This window comes from Monodelphis domestica, chromosome 1, assembly GCF_027887165.1.
Source record: "Monodelphis domestica isolate mMonDom1 chromosome 1, mMonDom1.pri, whole genome shotgun sequence".
NCBI classification, from domain to species: Eukaryota; Metazoa; Chordata; class Mammalia; order Didelphimorphia; family Didelphidae; genus Monodelphis; species Monodelphis domestica.
This window is the reverse complement of record NC_077227.1, coordinates 135,270,256-135,290,880: the sequence shown is the minus strand read 5'-3', so window position 1 is coordinate 135,290,880 and position 20,625 is coordinate 135,270,256.

Here is a 20,625-nt window from a genome sequence, read left to right as displayed (position 1 = left end):
AGATTATCGTACCTAAATGTGATGAGGTTCATTGCCTGAATGTTGGCTCCCAGAGAATGATTTTCTTTTTCCTTTCATAAATAATGATACTATCTATTAAAGTATAGAAGGGTTGCATCGGTGGAATAACATCCATACTATTAAAAGCCCAGACTTTTAGTAAAATATGAAAGCATGAGATTTAGGAGAGATTTCAGAGCAGAGGAACTGGAAGACCTTGGGAAATACTCTTTACTTTGTCTTGTAGGACAGGAGATGAGAAAATCAGTATATAGAAAAGTGGTAGACAATGGAAAGTTATTTTGTAATGTTGCAGAATTGAATCAATAAAGTCCTAAAATTAGGGTGAGAAGTGGGGGAATCAAAAAGCAGGGGTGGATTCCAGTAATAATATGAAGTAAGGGTCAAAAGGATTTTCACTCCCAGAACATATATGAGATATGAGGAAATCAAAGATGATTTCAAGATCAAGCCTAATTGCCTCATTATTAACTACCAGGATAAAATATTGTATTCTGTATTTGGAATCTAAAGCCCTTTTAAATCTGACTCCTGTCCTTCATGGTTTTTAGATTGACTTTACATTGTTCTCCATTGTAAACTCTTTTCCACTCAAAATGACCTATTTTCTTTCTCCATGTATAACATTCTCCTTTCTATGTGCATTTGCATAGATTGTCTCCTAAGTTGAGAATGCTCTTCTCATTTTATCTTCTTGGAATCCCTAGTTCTTCCCATGACTCAGCTCAAATGCTATCTGCTATATGTACTTTTTTCTGATATCCCAGGCTGTTAATTCTACTTCCTTAGAATTGTTATTTGTGTAAATAATACATTTACTTACCCAAGTAGAATTGAAGGTTTTTTCAATATAAGGAGTATTGGAGGTGGGGGGGTATTTGTATATTCAACACAGGTCCTGGAATACAGGTGCTTAATAAATGTTTGACAAATTGAATTGAATTGGATTGGGAAAAGAAGCAGGGAAAAGGTAAATTTTTTTAAGTTCCTAGAAGTAGGAAGTGTATAATCAAAACCAAGGAAAGAATGATTAAGTGTTAGGGAGTAGACAACAGTGTGAAATGCTATAGAGAAGATTTCAATTTATCAATGAGAAGGCTACTGGTGACCTTTGAGTGAGGTCAAAAGTTTCAATAGAGTAGTAGGAACTAAAGCCAGAGTGCAATGCTTTAAGGAAAGAGTAAAGGAGAGGTCAAGAGATTCAATAGGGCAATGGGGACTAAAGTTAGAATGCAGTGAGAGTGAAAGAAGTGTAAGCAGTATGCATAAAGCATTTTCTCTAGAAGCATTCCATGGAAATGAAGAGGAGCTGAAGGAAGGGATAAAGTAAAAGGGTCTTTCAAAACAATGAATATCTAAAGATGTGTGAAGGCAAAATGAATGAACCAATGCGGGAAATAAATTGAAAATACTGGAGAAAGGGAAAGTTGAGAGAACAAAGTCTTGGATGAGTTTGGACCCATAGAAGACACAGAGTGACTGACCTTGGAAATGTCATTTACTTTGAAGGACAGAAAAGAAAACCACTACAGAGAAAAAGAAACAGAGACATGATGAAGGGATGGGAAAGGAATGTGATAGAAATACATTATGTCGTTAATTTTTATAGGGAAGCAGAAGACAAGGAACCACCGAGAATAATGAAGGCTCCAATTTCCCTGTCCTATCTTCAACATTAATTTTTTTTTTGTCTGGGATGCATACAACAAATTTCATGAAAAAAAAATAGTTCCTTTGAGGCTTGCCATGGAATCGAGATAACCTGGGAAAGTTTGCTAATTTGGGCAAGCACATGGTTCAACTCTTTTAAGAATTATCTGGAGCTATCAGTTTTACCTATCACTCTTTTCTCCCATGGTATTGATATAACTCAAGGAAAATCTTTTACCTATTGTACTATTCAGTCACATACTATCATAACTTTTGTGCAATGGAGTTCTGATTTAGGAGATAATTAGGGAGTCAGGCCTGTTCTCAGTACCCACCTTCCAACATATTTCTATGGGGACAGCATGGGATTTTATAGACTAGTCTTATGTTTTATTAGTCAGCAGAGATTACTATTAAATGATATTAAGAAGATTGCTGGGGACTTCCGGTTAAAACGATCAACAGCACAGACCCCGGGAACCCTCCTCCTGGACCTGGACCTGGTTCAGAAGGTACGGCTCCCCTCAAAAGCCAGAACCCGAGATCACTCGGACCTCAGGGGTAGGAGCGCAGAGTCCAAGGCTCCCGGAAGCCGCAGCCCGGCCGGGCTCAGAGAGCAGGGTCCTCCGAACAACAACCCTCAGGGCCTTCTACCTGAGTCCGGGTGAAAGTTACTGCCTGGGGCTTCCGCTGCAGAGAGCTGGTCGAAAGAACAGCAACCCTCAGGGTGGGCAAGACAGCCTCACGGGCTGGATCCTGCTATCCAAGTCTCAGTGAAAGTCCTTGCCCTCGGAGCTTGGGGAAGCTGCAGCCCATCCCCCCGCAGGCCGAGGAAACAGCCTCACTGCCAGCGATTCTGAAGGCAACTTCCGGAAAGCGAGCCGGGGGAGAGTGTGGCCTCGTGGTCCAACCCTTCCATTCCAGTTCCAGTGAGGCATATTCAGTTTAATCCAGGGAAAGCTCATAGAACCAACATCTGCCCAGGACTAAAGCCTCTGAACACCAGACAGAGATAAGAAAAGCTAATCCTCCACATTCAGAGATGACAAACTCCACAGAAGCACAGAAGCCCCAAAATACCAAGAAAAATAAGAAGAAAGGGGCGACTTTGGACACATTCTATGGAGCCAAAATACAAAATACAGAGCAGATAGAAGAAGATATACAAGAAAATTCTCCAAAATCTCCCAAAGGAAATAGAAACTCTCCACAAACCCATGAAGAATTTGAATCAGAAATGACCAAAAAGATGGAAGCCCTCTGGGAGGAAAAGTGGGAAATAATGCAAAAGAAATTCACGCATCTACAAAACCAGTTTGACCAAACTGTAAAAGAAAACCAGGCTTTAAAGCAAGAACTAATAAAGCAAAGCCAAAACACCAAGAAATTAGAAGAGAACATAAAATATCTCACCGACAAGGTGATAGATCTGGAAAATAGAGGGAGAAGAGAAAATTTAAGAATAATTGGACTCCCAGAAAAGCCAGAAATAAACACCAAACTGGACATGGTGATACAAGATATAATCAAAGAAAATTGCCCAGAGATTCTAGAACAAGGGGGCAATACAGCAACTGACAGAGCTCACAGAACACCTTCTACACTAAACCCCCAAAAGACAACTCCCAGGAATGTAATTGCCAAATTCCAAAGCTATCAAACAAAAGAAAAAATCCTACAGGAAGCCAGAAAAAGACAATTTAGATACAAAGGAATGCCAATCAGGGTCACACAAGACCTTGCAAGTTCTACTCTGAATGATCGTAAGGCATGGAACATGATCTTCAGAAAGGCAAGAGATCTGGGTCTTTAACCAAGAATCAGCTACCCAGCAAAACTGACTATATACTTCCAAGGGAAAGTATGGGCATTCAACAAAATAGAAGACTTCCATCTTTTTGCAAAGAAAAGACCAGAGCTCTGTGGAAAGTTTGATACCGAAAATCAAAGAGCAAGGAATACCTGAAAAGGTAAATATTAAGGAAAGGGGAAAAATGTTATCTTCTTCTTTTACTCAAACTCTCTTCTATAAGGACTACATTTATATCAATCCATGTATACTAACATGTGGGGAAAATGTAATGTATAAATAGGGGGTAAAGAAAGACCAAATAGAATAATGGTTCTCACACAAAGATTCACATGGGAAGGGGAGGGGAAGAAAACTCCTATAAGAAGGAGAGGAAGAGGGGGGGGGTTACTTAAACCTCAATCTCAGGGAAATCAACTCTGAGAGGGAAAAACATCCAGATCCATTGGGATCTTGAATTCTATCTTACCCAACAAGGGTAAGGAGAAGGGAAAACCAAGGGAGGGAGGGGGAGAGGGAGAACAAAAAGGGAGGGAAAGAGAGAGGGGAGGGGGAGGGAAGAAAAAGGGAGGGACTAAAAAGGGAAACATCAAGGGAGGGGACAAGGGGGACTGATTCAAAATAAATCACTGGACTAAAAGGTAGAGCCGAAGAAGAAAAGGTTAGAATTAGGGAAGGCAATCAAAATGCCAGGGAGTCCACAAATGACAATCATAACTTTGAACGTGAATGGGATGAACTCACCCATAAAATGTAGACGAATAGCAGAATGGATTAGAATCCAAAACCCTACCATATGTTGTCTTCAAGAAACACACATGAGGCGGGTTGACACCCACAAGGTCAGAATTAAAGGATGGAGTAAGACCTTCTGGGCCTCAATTGATAGAAGGAAGGCAGGAGTGGTAATCATGATATCTGATAAAGCCAATGCAAAAATAGAACTGATCAAAAGGGATAGGGAAGGTAATTATATTTTGTTAAAAGGGACTCTAGACCACGAGGAAATATCATTAATCAACATGTATGCACCAAATAATATAGCACCCAAATTTCTAATGGAGAAACTAGGAGAATTGAAGGAAGAAATAGACAATAAAACCATACTAGTGGGAGACTTAAACCAACCATTATCAAATTTAGATAAATCAAATCAAAAAATAAATAAGAAAGAGGTAAAAGAAGTGAATGAAATCTTAGAAAAATTAGAATTAATAGACATATGGAGAAAAATAAATAGGGATAAAAAGGAATACACCTTCTTCTCAGCACCACATGGCACATTCACAAAAATTGACCATACATTAGGTCACAGAAACATAGCACACAAATGCAAAAAAGCAGAAATAATGAATGCAGCCTTCTCAGATCACAAGGCAATAAAAATAATGATTAGTAATGGTACATGGAAAACCAAATCTAAAACCAATTGGAAATTAAACAATATGATACTCCAAAACCATTTAGTTAAAGAAGAAATCATAGAAACAATTAATAATTTCATCAAGGAAAATGACAATGGCGAAACATCCTTTCAAACCTTTTGGGATGCAGCCAAAGCGGTAATCAGAGGCAAATTCATATCCCTGAAAGCTTATATTAACAAACAAGGGAGAGCAGAGATCAATCAATTAGAAATGCAATTGAAAAAACTCGAAAGCGATCAAATTAAAAACCCCCAGCAGAAAACCAAATTAGAAATCCTAAAAATTAAGGGAGAAATTAATAAAATCGAAAGTGATAGAACTATTGATTTAATAAATTAGACAAGAAGCTGGTACTTTGAAAAAACAAACAAAATAGACAAAGTACTGGTCAATCTAATTAAAAAAAGGAAGGAAGAAAAGCAAATTCACAGCATTAAAGATGAAAAGGGGGACAGCACCTCCAATGAGGAGGAAATTAAGGCAATCATTAGAAATTACTTTGCCCAATTATATGGCAATAAATACACCAATTTAGGAGAAATGGATGAATATATACAAAAATACAAACTGCCTAGACTAACAGAAGAGGAAATAGAATTCTTAAATAATCCCATATCAGAAATTGAAATCCATCAAGCCATCAAAGAACTTCCTAAGAAAAAATCCCCAGGGCCTGATGGATTCATCTGTGAATTCTATCAAACATTCACAGAACAGTTAATCCCAATACTATACAAACTATTTGACATAATAAGCAAAGAGGGAGTTCTACCAAACTCCTTTTATGACACAAACATGGTACTGATTCCAAAACCAGGCAGGTCAAAAACAGAGAAAGAAAACTATAGGCCAATCTCCCTAATGAATATAGATGCAAAAATCTTAAATAGGATACTAGCAAAAAGACTCCAGCAAGTGATCAGAAGGATCATTCACCATGATCAAGTAGGATTTATACCAGGGATGCAGGGCTGGTTCAACATTAGGAAAACCATCCACATAATTGACCACATCAACAAGCAAACTAGCAAGAATCACATGATTATCTCAATAGATGCAGAAAAAGCCTTTGATAAAATACAACACCCATTCCTATTAAAAACACTAGAAAGCATAGGAATAGAAGGGTCATTCCTAAAAATAATAAACCGTATATATCTAAAACCAACAGCTAATATCATCTGCAATGGGGATAAACTAGATGCATTCCCAATAAGATCAGGAGTGAAACAAGGATGCCCATTATCACCTCTACTATTTGACATTGTACTAGAAACACTAGCAGTAGCAATTAGAGAAGATAAAGGAATTGAAGGCATCAAAATAGGCAAGGAGGAGACCAAGTTATCACTCTTTGCGGATGACATGATGGTCTACTTAAAGAATCCTAGAGATTCAACCAAAAAGCTAATTGAAATAATCAACAACTTTAGCAAAGTTGCAGGATACAAAATAAACCCACATAAATCATCAGCTTTTCTATATATCTCCAACACAGCTCAGCAGCAAGAACTAGAAAGAGAAATCCCATTCAAAATCACCTTAGACAAAATAAAATACCTAGGAATCTATCTCCCAAGACAAACACAGGAACTATATGAACACAACTACAAAACACTGGCCACACAACTAAAACTAGACTTGAACAAATGGAAAAACATTAACTGCTCATGGATAGGACGAGCCAATATAATAAAAATGACCATCCTACCCAAACTTATTTATCTATTTAGTGCCATACCGATTGAACTACCAAAATACTTCTTCACTGATTTAGAAAAAACCATAACAAAGTTCATTTGGAAGAACAAAAGATCAAGGATATCCAGGGAAATAATGAAAAAAAAACACATAAGATGGGGGCCTTGCAGTCCCTGACCTAAAACTATATTACAAAGCAGCAGTCATCAAAACAATTTGGTACTGGCTAAGAAACAGAAAGGAAGATCAGTGGAATAGACTGGGGGAAAGCGACCTCAGCAAGACAGTATACGATAAACCCAAAGATCCCAGCTTTTGGGACAAAAATCCACTATTCGATAAAAACTGCTGGGAAAATTGGAAGACAGTGTGGGAGAGACTAGGAATAGATCAACACCTCACACCCTACACCAAGATAAATTCAAAATGGGTGAGTGACTTAAACATAAAGAAGGAAACCATAAGTAAATTGGGTAAACACAGAATAGTATACATGTCAGACCTTTGGGAGGGGAAAGGCTTTAAAACCAAGCAAGATATAGAAAGAATCACAAAATGTAAAATAAATAATTTTGACTACATCAAACTAAAAAGCTTTTGTACAAACAAAACCAATATAACTAAAATCAGAAGGGAAACAACAAATTGGGAAAAAATCTTCATAGAAACCTCTGACAAAGGTTTAATTACTCATATTTATAATGAGCTAAATCAATTGTACAAAAAATCAAGGCATTCTCCAATTGATAAATGGGCAAGGGAAATGGATAGGCAGTTCTCAGATAAAGAAATCAAAACTATTAACAAGCACATGAAGAAGTGTTCTACATCTCTTATAATCAGAGAGATGCAAATCAAAACAACTCAGAGGTATCACCTCACACCTAGCAGATTGGCTAACATAACAGCAAAGGAAAGTAATGAATGCTGGAGGGGATGTGGCAAAGTAGGGACATTAATTCATTGCTGGTGGAGTTGTGAACTGATCCAACCATTCTGGAGGGCAATTTGGAACTATGCCCAAAGGGCGACAAAAGAATATCTACCCTTTGACCCAGCCATAGCACTGCTGGGTCTGTACCCCAAAGAGATAATGGACACAAAGACTTGTACAAAAATATTCATAGCTGCGCTCTTTGTGGTGGCCCAAAACTGGAAAACGAGGGGATGCCCATCAATTGGGGAATGGCTAAACAAACTGTGGTATATGTTGGTGATGGAGTACTATTGTGCTAAAAGGAATAATAAAGTGGAGAAGTTCCATGGAGACTGGAACAACCTCCAGGAAGTGATGCAGAGCGAGAGGAGCAGAACCAGGAGAACATTGTACACAGAGACTAATACACTGTGGTATAATCGAACGTAATGGACTTCTCCATTAGGGGCGGTGTAATGTCCCTGAACAACTTGCAGGGATCCAGGAGAAAAAAACACCATTCATAAGCAAAGGATAAACTATGGGAGTGGAAACACCGAGAAAAAGCAACTGCCTGAATACAGAGGTTGAGGGGACATGACAGAGGATAGACTCTAAATGAACACTCTAATGCAAATACTATCAACAAAGCAATGGGTTCAAATCAAGAAAACATCTAATGCCCAGTGGACTTACGCGTCGGCTATGGGGGGTGGGGGGGAGGAAAAGAAAATGATCTATGTCTTTAACGAATAATGCTTGGAAATGATCAAATAAAATATATTTAAAAAAAAACAATAAAAAAAAGAAGATTGCTACCAATGATGTATCCAAATATACTTAAGACACAGTTGTTCAAAATCACTCATTTCTATAAGTTTAAGACAAGGTGGATATAATGGAGGTTCTGTTTAGATGATGGAAAAAAAATAGAATGGTATCATTTATCCATTTTAATGACCAAACAAACAGGTAGGTGGTTAGCCATCAATTGCCACTAAATCAATTCTCTAATAGAGTGTAAAACACTAAACCATCTGTGAGAAATGGCCCAAAGTGGTCTTTCATTTAAAGTTCAGAAAAATATACTCTCTGTGTATGTATGTATGCTTCTCAATATGCTACTCTATTCCCAACATGGCTGGCATGAAAACCGGACATAAATCCCTAACAGAAAACTTTGCTTAAAAGAAAGGATTCATGGACTTCCGGGAAACATGGTGACATTCTAGATGCAAGACTCACCCTCTCCTCAGCACCCACCAATATAGACTACCTCAAAAGACCAAAAAACCCAAATTCATAAGAATGAAAGGACCCTACACTAGGGCACAGCATTAAAGGTAAGTGGGATTTGGGCATTTCCACACTATAAGGGAATGAAAAAGCTCCCATCAAAATGCGAGCTGATCTACCCTCCCCCACCCCACCTATGGAGTCAGAGTCAGAACCAGCATGCACCACAATCAGCGAGTGAGTGAGCAGCACCACTAGAGTGAGTAAGGGGCACCTCTAGGTTCTTGGGAGCTGACTAAGACCACCAAAAACCTACACCTGAGGGCAGTTACACCTGGAACCCCAACAGGCTGAAGAGCGTAGACTATGGGAAGTCACAGGAAAATAGCACAAAGAAGGGCAGCAAACATCAGAAACTGTGGAGATTCAATAACTTGCCTTAGGCAAAATCCTTGCTCCTTAACTCTATACTCAGAGAGCTTGCCTATCTCACTCAGATTTCTGACTAAAAAGGGAAGGAAAATCCTCCACAGTGATGGCAAATTGTGCCCTAGAGCAACAACCTCCCTCCACCAAAAAAACCCAGGGTTGACTGTGGAAAATTTTTATGGAGGAAAAGTCCAGGCTACAGAGGAAATAGAGGAGGAACTTCAAATCAACACAAAACCTTCCAAAAATGGAAATTGTCCACAAGCTTTTGAAGAATTTAAATTGGAGCTTATCAAAAAAAAAAAAATTAAGCCTTCTGGCAAGAAAAGTGGGAAATAGTTCAAAGAGAAAATAACAGTTTAAAAGACAAGAACTCCCAATTGGAGAAACAGCTGGAAGCCACGAAAAGCAGAATAGATAAAACTGAAAAGGAAAACCAGTCTTTAAAGACCAGAATTAGGCAACTGGAAGACAATGATCTTGCAAAACAGCAAGAATTAATGAAGCAAAGTCAAAAGACAGACAAAATAGAATAAAACATAAAATATCTCACTGAGGAGATGACAGATCTGGAAAACAGAGCAAGGAGAGACAATTTCAGAATCATTGGTCTACCTGAAAACCAGAAATAAACAGAAATATTGACACCATATTACAAGAAATCATCCAAGAAAATTGCCCTGATGTTCTTGAACAAGGGGGTAAAATAGACATTGAAAGAGTTCATAGAACACCCTCTACACAAAATCCTCAAAAGACAACTCCCAGGAATGTAATAACCAATTCAAGAGCTTTCAAGGTAAGGAGAAAATTCTACAAGAAGCCAAAAAGAGACAATTCAGATACAAAGGTGCACAAATCAGGATCACACAAGACCTGGCAGCATCCATACTAAAGGACTGCAGGGCTTGGAACATGATATTCAGAAAGGCAAGAGAATTGGGTCTTCAACGAAGGATCACGTATCCATCAAAACTGACTATATACTTCCAGGGGAAAGTATGGGAATTTAATAAAATAGAATATTCCCAAGTGTTTACAAATAAAAGACCAGAACTAAGTGGAAAGTTTGATATCCAAACACAAAGATCAAGAGAAACATGAAAAGGTAAATAAGAAAGAGAGGGGAAAGGGGGAAATGATTTTTTATTCAAACTTTCTTCTTTAAGGGCTACAATTAGATCAAATTATATATATATATATATAAATATATGGGGAAATGTTATTTGTAACTCTCAACAATGATATTCACTATTATAGAAGAATCATTCACAGGAAGAGATTGGGATATTAAGTGCCATAAGAAGATATGCAAAAAAAGAAAAAGGCAGGGGGGAATCGAAGATGGCACCAAGAGATACTTGAAGAAATAAAATAAATAGAATAATCTTTCACACAAAGATACACATGGGAAGGGGAGGGGAAGATTACTCTTCTAAAGAGAGGAAGAGAGTGCTAATAGGTAATACTTAAAGCTTAAATTCTGAGAGGGAAGAGCATATAGATGCAATGGGCCCTTGAATTCTATTTTATCCTACAGGGAAAGTGAGAAGGGAAAACTAATGGGGGTAAGGGAGATGGAGTACAAAAAGGGAGGGAAAGAAAAGGGGAGCAAACTTAACAGACCCTAAAAAAACAAGAAGGGAACAAAAAGGGAGGGGACAGAAAGGAAAGCATATTAAGGGAGGGTATTAGGTGGGTTGATTAAAAGTAAACCACTGCTTTAAAAGAATATAGCAAAAGAAGAAAGGACAAAACTAGGAGATGATATCAAAATGCGGGGGAATACACAAGTGACAATCATAACTTTGATCGTGAATGGGATGAACTCACCCATAAAAAGAAAACAAATAGTAGAGTGGATTAGAATCCAAAATCTTACCTTATGTTGTCTACAAGAAACACACCTGAGGTGTGTAGATACTCACCGGGTCAGAATTAAGGGTTGGAGCAAGACCTATTGGGCCTCAACTGATAGGAAGAAGGCAAGAATTGCAATCATGATATCTGACAAAGCCAAAGTTAAAATAGATCTGATTAAAAGGCATAGGGAGGGTAAATACATCCTGATAAAAAGGAGTATAGACAATGAGGAAATATCAGTACTCAACATGTATGCACAAAATGGTATAGCATGCAAATTTCTGAAGGAAAAACTAGTGGAATTGAAGGAGGAAATAGATAGTAAAACTATACTAGTGGGAGCCCTGAACCTAACAATATAAAATTTAGATAAATCAAATGAAAAAATAAATAAGAAAGAGGTTAAAGATGTGAATGGAATCTTTGAAAAATTAGAGTTAATAGATATATGGAGAAAAATAAATAGGGACAAAAAGGAATATACCTTCTTTTCAGCAGCACATGGTACATTCACAAAGATTGACCATGTACTAGGTCATACAAACATGGCAAACAAATGCAGAAAAGCATAAATAATGAATGAAACTTTTTTCAGATCATAACACAATAAAAATAATGATCAGTAAGGGTACATGGAGAGCCAAATCAAAAATTAATTGGATTTAAATAATATGATTCTCCAAAATTAGAGAACAAATCATAGAAAAAATTAATTTCACTGAAGAAAATGGCAATGACAAGACATCCTTTCAAAATCTGTGGGATGTGGCCAAAGCAGTACTGAGGGGAAAAATTTATATCCTTGAGTTCATATATTAACAAATTAAGGAGGGCAGAGGTCAATGAATTGGACATGCAAAGCAAAAAAACTTGAAAGCAAACAAATTAAAAATCCCCAGAAGAAAACTAAATTAGAGATCCTAAAAATTAAGGGAGAAATTAATAAAATCAAACATGAAAGAACTATTGAACTAATAAATAAGGCTAGAAGCTGGTATTTTGAAAAAACAAACTAAATAAATAAAATACAGGTTAATCTTATAAAAAAGAAAAGAAGAAAACCAAATTAACAGTATCATAGATGAAAAGGGAGACCTCACCTCCAATGAAGAGGAAATTAAGGCAATCATTAAAAACTATTTTGCCCAGATCTATGGCAATAAATATGACAATCTAGATGATATGGATGAATATTTACAAAATACAAATTGCCTAGATTAACAGAAGAAGAAGTAGAATTCTTAAATAATCACATATCAGAAAAACAAATTGAACAAGCCATGAAAGAACTCCCTAAGAAAAAGTCCCAAGGGCCTGATGGATTCACAAGTAAATTCTATCAAACATTCAAAGAACAGCTAATCCCAATATTATAAAAACTATTTTACATAATAAGCAAAGAGGGGGTTCTCCCAAATTCCTCTTATGACAGAAATATGGTACTGATTCCAAAGCCAGGCAGGTCAAAAACAGAGAAAGAAAACTATAGACCAGTCTCTTTAATAAACATAGATGCAAAAATCCTATATAGGATACTAGCAAAAAGACTCTAGCAAGTCATCACAAAGGTGATGATCACTATGACCAGGTAGGTTTTATACCAGGAATGAAAGAATGGTTCAATATTAGAAAAACCATCCACATAATTGACCATATGAACAAGCAAACCAAAAAAAATCAAATGATTATCTCAATAGACGCAGAAAAAGATTTTGACAAAATACAACACACATTCCTATTGAAAACACTAGAAAGTATAGGAATAGAAGAGTTTTTCCTAAAAATAATAAACAGTATATATCTAAACCCATCAGCCAACATCATCTGCAATGGAGATAAATTAAATGCATTTGCAATAAGATCAGGAGTGAAACAAGGATGCCCATTATCACCTTTATTATTTAACATTGTACTAGAAACACTAGCAGTAGAAATTAGAGAAGAACACGAAATTGAAGGTATTAGAATTGGCAATGAAAACACCAAGCTATCACTCTTTGCAGATGATATTATGGTCTATTAAAGAATCCTAGAGAAACTACCAAAAAGCTAGTCGAAATAATCAACAACTTTAGCAAAGTTGCAGGATACAAAATAAACCCACATAAGTCATCAGCATTTCTATATAACTCTAACACATCTCAGCAGCAAGAATTAGAAAGAGAAATTCCATTTAAAACTACCCTAGACAATATAAAATACTTAGGAATCTATCTGCTCAGAGAAACACAGGCACTATATGAACACAACTACAAAATGCTCTCCACACAATTAAAAGTTGATCTAAACAATGGGAAAAACATTAACTGCTCATGGGTAAGATGAGATAATATAATAAAAATGACCATCCTACCCAAACTTATTTACTTATTTAGTGCCATACACATCAAACTACCGAAAAAACTTTTTTTTACTGAATTAAAAAAAAAAACCTAACAAGGTTTAATTGGAAGAACAAAAGATGAAGGATATCCAGGGAAATAATTTTTAAAAAATGCAGAGGAAGGTGGCCTTGCAGTACTAGGTCTCAAACTATTCTATAAATCTGTGGTCATCAAAACAATGTGGTACTGGCTAAGAGACAGAAAGGAGGATCAGTGGAATAGACTTGGGGTAAATTACCACAGCAGGACAGTCTATGATAAACCCAAAGATCCCAGTTTTGGGGACCAAAACCCACTTTTTGATAAAAACTGCTGGGAAAATTTGAAGACAGTGTGGGAGAGATTAGGTTTGGATCAACACCTCACACCCTACACCAGATAAACTTGGAATGGGTGAATGAATTGAACATAAAAAAAGGAAACTATAAGTAAATTAGGTGAACACAGAATAGTATACATGTCAGACCTTTGGGAAAGGAAAGTTTTTTAAAACCAAGCAAGACTTAGAAAAAGTCACAAAATGTAAAATAAATAATTTTGATTACATCAAATTAAAAAGGTTTTGTAGAAACAAAACCAATGTAACCAAAATTAGAAGGGAAGTAACAAATTCAGAAACAATCTTCATAACAAAAACCTCTGACAAAGGTCTAATTGCTCAAATTTACAAAGAGTTAAATCAATTGTATAAAAATCAAGGCATTCTCCAATTGATAAATAGGCAAGGGACATGAATAGGCAATTTTCAGTCAAAGAAATCAAAACTATTAATAAACACATGAAAAAGTGTTCTAAATATCTTATAATCAGAGAGATGCAAATTAAAACAACCCTGAGGTATCACCTCACACTTAGCAAATTTGCTAACATGACAGCAATGGAAAGTAATGGAGGGGATGTGGCAAAGTCAGGACATTAATGCATTGCTGGTGGAGTTGTGAATTGATCTAGCCATTCTGGAAGGCAATTTGGAACTATGCCCAAAGGACACTAAAACACTGTCTGCCCTTTGATCCAGCCATAGAACTGCTGGGTTTGTACGCCAAAGAGATAAGAAGGAAAAACACATGTACAAGAATATTCATAACTGTGCTCTTTGTGGTGGCAAAAAGTTGGAAAATGATGGGAAGCCCTTCGGGTAATGGCTGAACAAATTGTGGTATATGTTGGTGATGGAATACTATTGTGCTCAAAGGAATAATAAAGTGGAGGAATTCCATGGGAACTGGAACAACCTCCAAGAAGTGATGCAGAGCAAAAGGAGCAGAACCAGGAGAACATTGTACACAGAGACTGATACACTGTGGTACAATCGAAGGTGATGGACTTTTCCATTACTGGCAATGCAGTGATCCTGAACAACTTGGAGGTATCTACAAGAAAGAACACTATCCACATTCAGAGAAAAACCGTGGGAGTAAAAACACTGAAGAACAACAACTGCTTGATTACATGGGTCGAGGGGGATATGATTGGGGATATAGACCTTAAAGGAACATCCTAGTGCAAACATCAACAGCATGGAAATAGATTCTGATCAAGCACACGTGTAATACCCAGTGGAATTGCGCGTTGGCTACGGGAAGGGTGGGGTCAGGGGAGGGAGGGATAGAATATGATTTTTGTAACTAAGGAATAATGTTTGAAATTGACCAAATAAAGTAAAGAAATAAAAAATAAAATATAATAAAATAAAACAAGAAATAGTAGTTGTTGGAGTGGTTCAAATATGATGATGATCGTAAAGAACTTTACCAACTATAAAGTACCTTATACATCTTTAAAAAAAAAGACAGGATTCTTCAGGGAAAGTCAAACTAATTTTGAGTGTTTTTTCTTTTTGGTTTGGTCATTGACATCTGTCCTTACCTAACACATGGAAAAGGGAAGAGTCCACTATATGATGAAAATCTAGAGATTGCTTGACTGGCTGGTTTGCTTGCCAGCCATGGTAGAGAACAAAGTAATCTCTCTGTCAAAAAGAATCAAGTAACAGAAGTGACTTCTAGGAAAATATTCTTATGAAGAAACTTAAGAAGAGCTTCACATATAATAACAACAGGGAGGATTTTGATCGTCTTCGAAGGGAATCTCATTAAAATGATAGATTATTGATGAGCCAAAGGAGATCTAAGGCACCCTACCAGGAAAGTTTTTGTGATGATATATACCATAGCAATGTTCTTATATTCAGCCCACTGAATATGATTTTGGTCTTTTTGTCATGATTCTTGGCTAGCACTAGTGATAGTAGACCTCTGAAGAAGAAATGGATCTTGAGGTCATAGTCTGTTGTTCTTCCTAAAGGTTCAAAGACTTTCATATACTCTCTTTTATTAATTCTCCCTATATGTCTGTAGGTTAGGAAGGGGGGAAATTATTCTCTTCATTTCACATATAAGGAGACTAAGGTTGAAATCAATTTTTAAGGAACTTAACCAATGTTATTCTTGGATTGAAAATTTAACAGAAAGAAAAGGAAAAAGAAAGGCTTGAATTCTTATCTGAAAATAATTCCTAGAATTCCTGTATTTATCTACTTTGTCTCTCACGCCATCAACCTACTAAAGGGCTTTTGGATTTCTTTACTAAAATCCATGCAGTGTGTTAGGACAGTCTCCAAGAAACAATTTAGATACCAATAACTTGCTTTTGATTCAAGATTGAGTCTGGCTTAACTTCTGGTAATTTGGTCACCATTTATTTATATGGACCAATTTAGTCTTAATCAGAAAAATATACAGAATTTTCCATACTTAGTATTCAATACAATGCACTTCCCATTTTGACTTATCAGCTAAGCTTCTAAGTGGTGCTGTGACTAGAGTACCTGTACCTACAGTTATGAAGAACTAAGTTCAAATTCAGTGGCAGACATTTACTAGATGTGTGAACTTGGGCAAGTTTTTCTCTGGGGTTGTTTTCAAAGCTTTAAATGCATTGCTATGTTGCTAAATGAGACTAATACCAGAAGTAACTGGAGGCTTTTGGATTAGGTCCACAGCTTTGATGTTGTATGACATTGAATTAAATTGTAATATTCAGTCAGTCAATAAGAATTTATTAGGCACTTAAAATAGAACAATGCTAAGCACTGGAGATACAAAGAAAGGTGAAGTTCATCATGTTCTGCTGTGACTCCAATACTTCTGGCTTCAAGCTTTGAGAGAGAAGATGGAAGATGCTCCTTCAAATTGCTGAAGGAAAAGGTTCTGGAAAGAAGCTGGAATGAGAGGAACTGGTAGACTCCACCATGCCCCTATTCTACACTAAAGATTTTGGAGAACTTCCTCTTAGGTGAACTACTGGAGATTCAGTTAAACTAAGTGATCTTGTTCTCAGTAAGAGAACTTTCACTCTGTGTTTGGGGAGGGTGTGTGTGCAAGTGTGTATGTGTGGGTGGGGGTGTGTATGCATACTGCTAAAACCAGTTTCTTGTCTTCTTCCTTACCCCCTCTTGATTTGGTACATCAGTGACCTTTGACTGTACCCAGTCAGGACTTCAATCTGTTTTCTCCTACAGTGATTTGGACAACCCCTAATTATCAGATATGGTGTTCATCTTATGTCCTCAGGCCCTTGAATTCCTAATTATTGTTCTCACACCCAAATAAAACTCTTTATTCTCCATCCTCAGCTCAGACAATTGTCAGCTGCAAAGTGTCCTGCCAGCCTTCCCAGTGGGAGCTCTGGAGACAGGGATGCTGAGGCAACAGCTGGAGCATACCTCTGCCAAACTGGCTTCATAGAGAGTGTTCAACTGCTTTGTGGAAAGGGAGTGTGTGGTTCTTGCAGTGGGTGGAGTCTACTGTCTTGCCTGCCAGCAGCACAGTGAGACTCCCCAGATCCTTTCACCAGGAAGACCTCCCAGTACTTCAGCTTCAATGAAAATTGTTCCTGGACCTCCATTCCTGGGACCTTCCCAGAACCTAACTACTTTGGTTTTTTCTAGGTTTTGCCTGGTGGTCCAAACTGCTCAGTTGGTTAATTCCTTACTTCATAGGAAAGAGCCTCCTATTGGCCAATGTAGAGGAAAATCAAACATCACCAAGAATTCTAGGATGACTTTGACTCTTCTCTTTATTCTGAAATGGACTGGCTTTACTGTCTCTTACAGGAAAACAGGACTACATTAAGATCATTCTTACCCAGATAGTTCTTAACATTTTTATGTTACAGCCTCTTTTGGGAGAGCTAGTAAGCCAATGGGCACTTTCTCAGAATAATGTTTTTAAATACATAAAATAAATACACTGGAAAACAAAAGAAAAAATTATATTGAAATATTATTATTATTAAAATAACCTAAAAGCATGAAATCTAGGTTAAGAACCCCATATTCTAAACCCTAATTTAAGACCTGGCATGGACTCTCCCTGCCTTGTGGATAAATATTTGGAGGATTTTTTCATGTTTATCCATGATTAGTATTCTGAATAAAGGTATCTATCAATTTACCTGAGTACTTATGGCAATGTGCCCAACTTGAATCCTGCTTTCTTTCACAGCTAAGGCTGTGGTAAGCTTACCTATGTTATATACCAGGGGCTTAATGTGTAAATAGGAGGGGTTAGGCCCATATAGTTGAAAAGCACTGGTCTCAGTCAAACCCTGACTCCTAAAACTTAAGTACTATCAGGAGCAAGGCCAGCCATAGTGATAAATAATCCCAAATGACCTCATTACCAAGGAGAAGAGGTTAATTATCATTATCATTATCATTTTTCTTCATAATAATAATAACATATATGGGGAAAATAGTTAAGATATGAAAAGTACTTTATCTGTAATAATGATAATTGCTAGCTTTTGTTTAGCATTTTTAAGACTTGCAAAATGCTTTACATATATTATTTCATATATTCATATATTCATACCTCATATGAGGTAGTTGCTATCATTACCCCTTTTTCTCACAGCTAAGAAAACTAATTCAGAGAGTAGTTAAGTGACTTGTCTAGGGTTACACATGTGGTTAATGTCTTAATCAAGATCTGACCTCAGGTCTTACTGACTCTAATCTAACACTATATCTACCATCTCATATATTATTTCATTTGATCCTTTTAACAACTTTGCAAGAGAGGTACCGCTTTATCCCCATTTAGAAGTGAGAAAACTGAGGGGTTAAATGATTTTCCTAGAATCACAAAACTAATAAATATCTGAGATAGGATTTTAATTGGTGTTGCAGATTCCAAATTCAGTGTTTCATTCACCATGCCAAACTGTCTCTGCATTTAAGCATCATCTTCTACACTTGTCCCCTGATTTTACAGGTCTTACGGTCCATTCTGCAGCTTACCTGTTCATGACCCTTGAACAATTACAAATTCAAAATCTCTGGGCACTACCGGGTCCTAGACTTAGGGTCCTCTGAAAATTTTATGGACTTGATTCTTACCCAAAAAAGAACTAGTGAATTGGAACTTTCTTGACTCCATCAATAGTTGAAACAATAGAGATCAATTCTGGCATGTAACAGTCATGAGACTAAAGTTCTCAGTAAGTACATTTCCAATATTCTACCAAGGGTCTAGTAGGCTAGTTTTCTAGAATCACATAACTCAGCCATTGCATAGGAATCAAAGTAATATTCTGGTCCTAGAACAATTGTAACTATTTCTTTAAAAATTTCTCTTTAAATTATTTTTTAAAAACAGCCTTTGCCTTCTTTCTTAGAATTACTATTGTAAGATTAAAATTAATATCCAATACTTCAAATATTATATTTTTATGAGACTTATTAATAATAACCTGAAGTAGAGGAAAGAAATAGCCTTAGCAAAGAGAGAGTTTCCCAGCTGGGTACTAGGGAGAAGAAAGAGAGAGGGCTGAGATACATACAACTTTATCGATACAACATAAGCACATAACATGGGGATGAAGAGAAAGGAATTCTGGGAGATGAAGTCCAAGGGTAAAAAAATCTATTTACACACTACTAAGTTTCAAGTTGTAAGGGCTAGGCAATTGAGATTTGGTAATTCTCCCAGGGTCACAGCTAGGCAGTGTCTATGGCCAGATTTGAACCCAAAACTTCCCATCTCCAGGTCTGACTCTATCCACTGAGTTACCTATCTGCACTATCTATAATCATTTCTTGAAACAAGCACATGATATATCCTGCCATAGACCTAGCAGAACCAGGTCCTGAACTCTTGCTTCAGTAGAAGGACTTAGAGAATAATAATTATGTGATCCAGGCAGAGGAGTTATCTCCATCCAAGGTATATGACTGTACAATCTACCAAGTTCTAGAAGTTCCAATTTGGAGCAGATGCATCTGCTGATTTGACCAAGTCTAAGACTATGATGCTATGAGAATTCTTAGGGGTAAAAAAAAAACCAGCAGAAGACATTCATCTGACTTCTGTAAGGATAATATTAGAAAATAAGGTTTTATTATTTTTATTAGTTTAGGGATAAAAAGTAGAGTGCTGGCTTGAAAAAGAACTGGAGTTTGAAACAGAGCTGAGAGAGCATGTTAATTGCAATAGTTGACAGTTATAATTGTTTTTCTGTGTCAATTACTCTCTCTGGAAGTTGGTCTCTGGCAGTTGGCAGAGACACACTCTCAGAGACTCTCAGGGCTAGAGGAGGTAACATCCTTGCCTCTCTCTCTCTCTCTCTCTCTCTCTCTCTCTTTATCTCTCTCTCTCTCTCTCTCTCTCTCTCTCTCTCTCTCTCTCTCTCTGTCTCTCTCTCTGTCTCTGTCTCTCTGTCTCTCTGTCTCTCTGTCTCTCTGTCTCTCTGTCTCTCTGTCTCTGTCTCTCTGAGGGAAAGACCTGAAGGAGCTTAGTGTTTTCCCTCCCAACTTGGGAAACACTATTGACTATCTATTGTGGGTTTTATAGATTGGTTTATATCTGAGAGGACCAAAGAAAGATCTGGTCTTTGGTTTGGACTCTGATTCCTAACTTGATTCTTATTGAGACTCAGCCAGCTAGCCTTTGCTATTTTATAACTGTAAAGCAAGATTAAGAATTATAAGGATGATAGTGGTAGTTTTTATTTAGATAGTATAAATTTGGGTTAGGCAGATCAGGGAGAAGTAGTGTAGCCTGTGAAACACATGAAGAGAGGTTCCTTGCAGAACCAATGAGTTTATTTGGGTGGATTTAGAATCCCTTAGAATTAGAAATCCTTTTTTATCCTTATATATTTCAATAAATATTTTATTTCTTT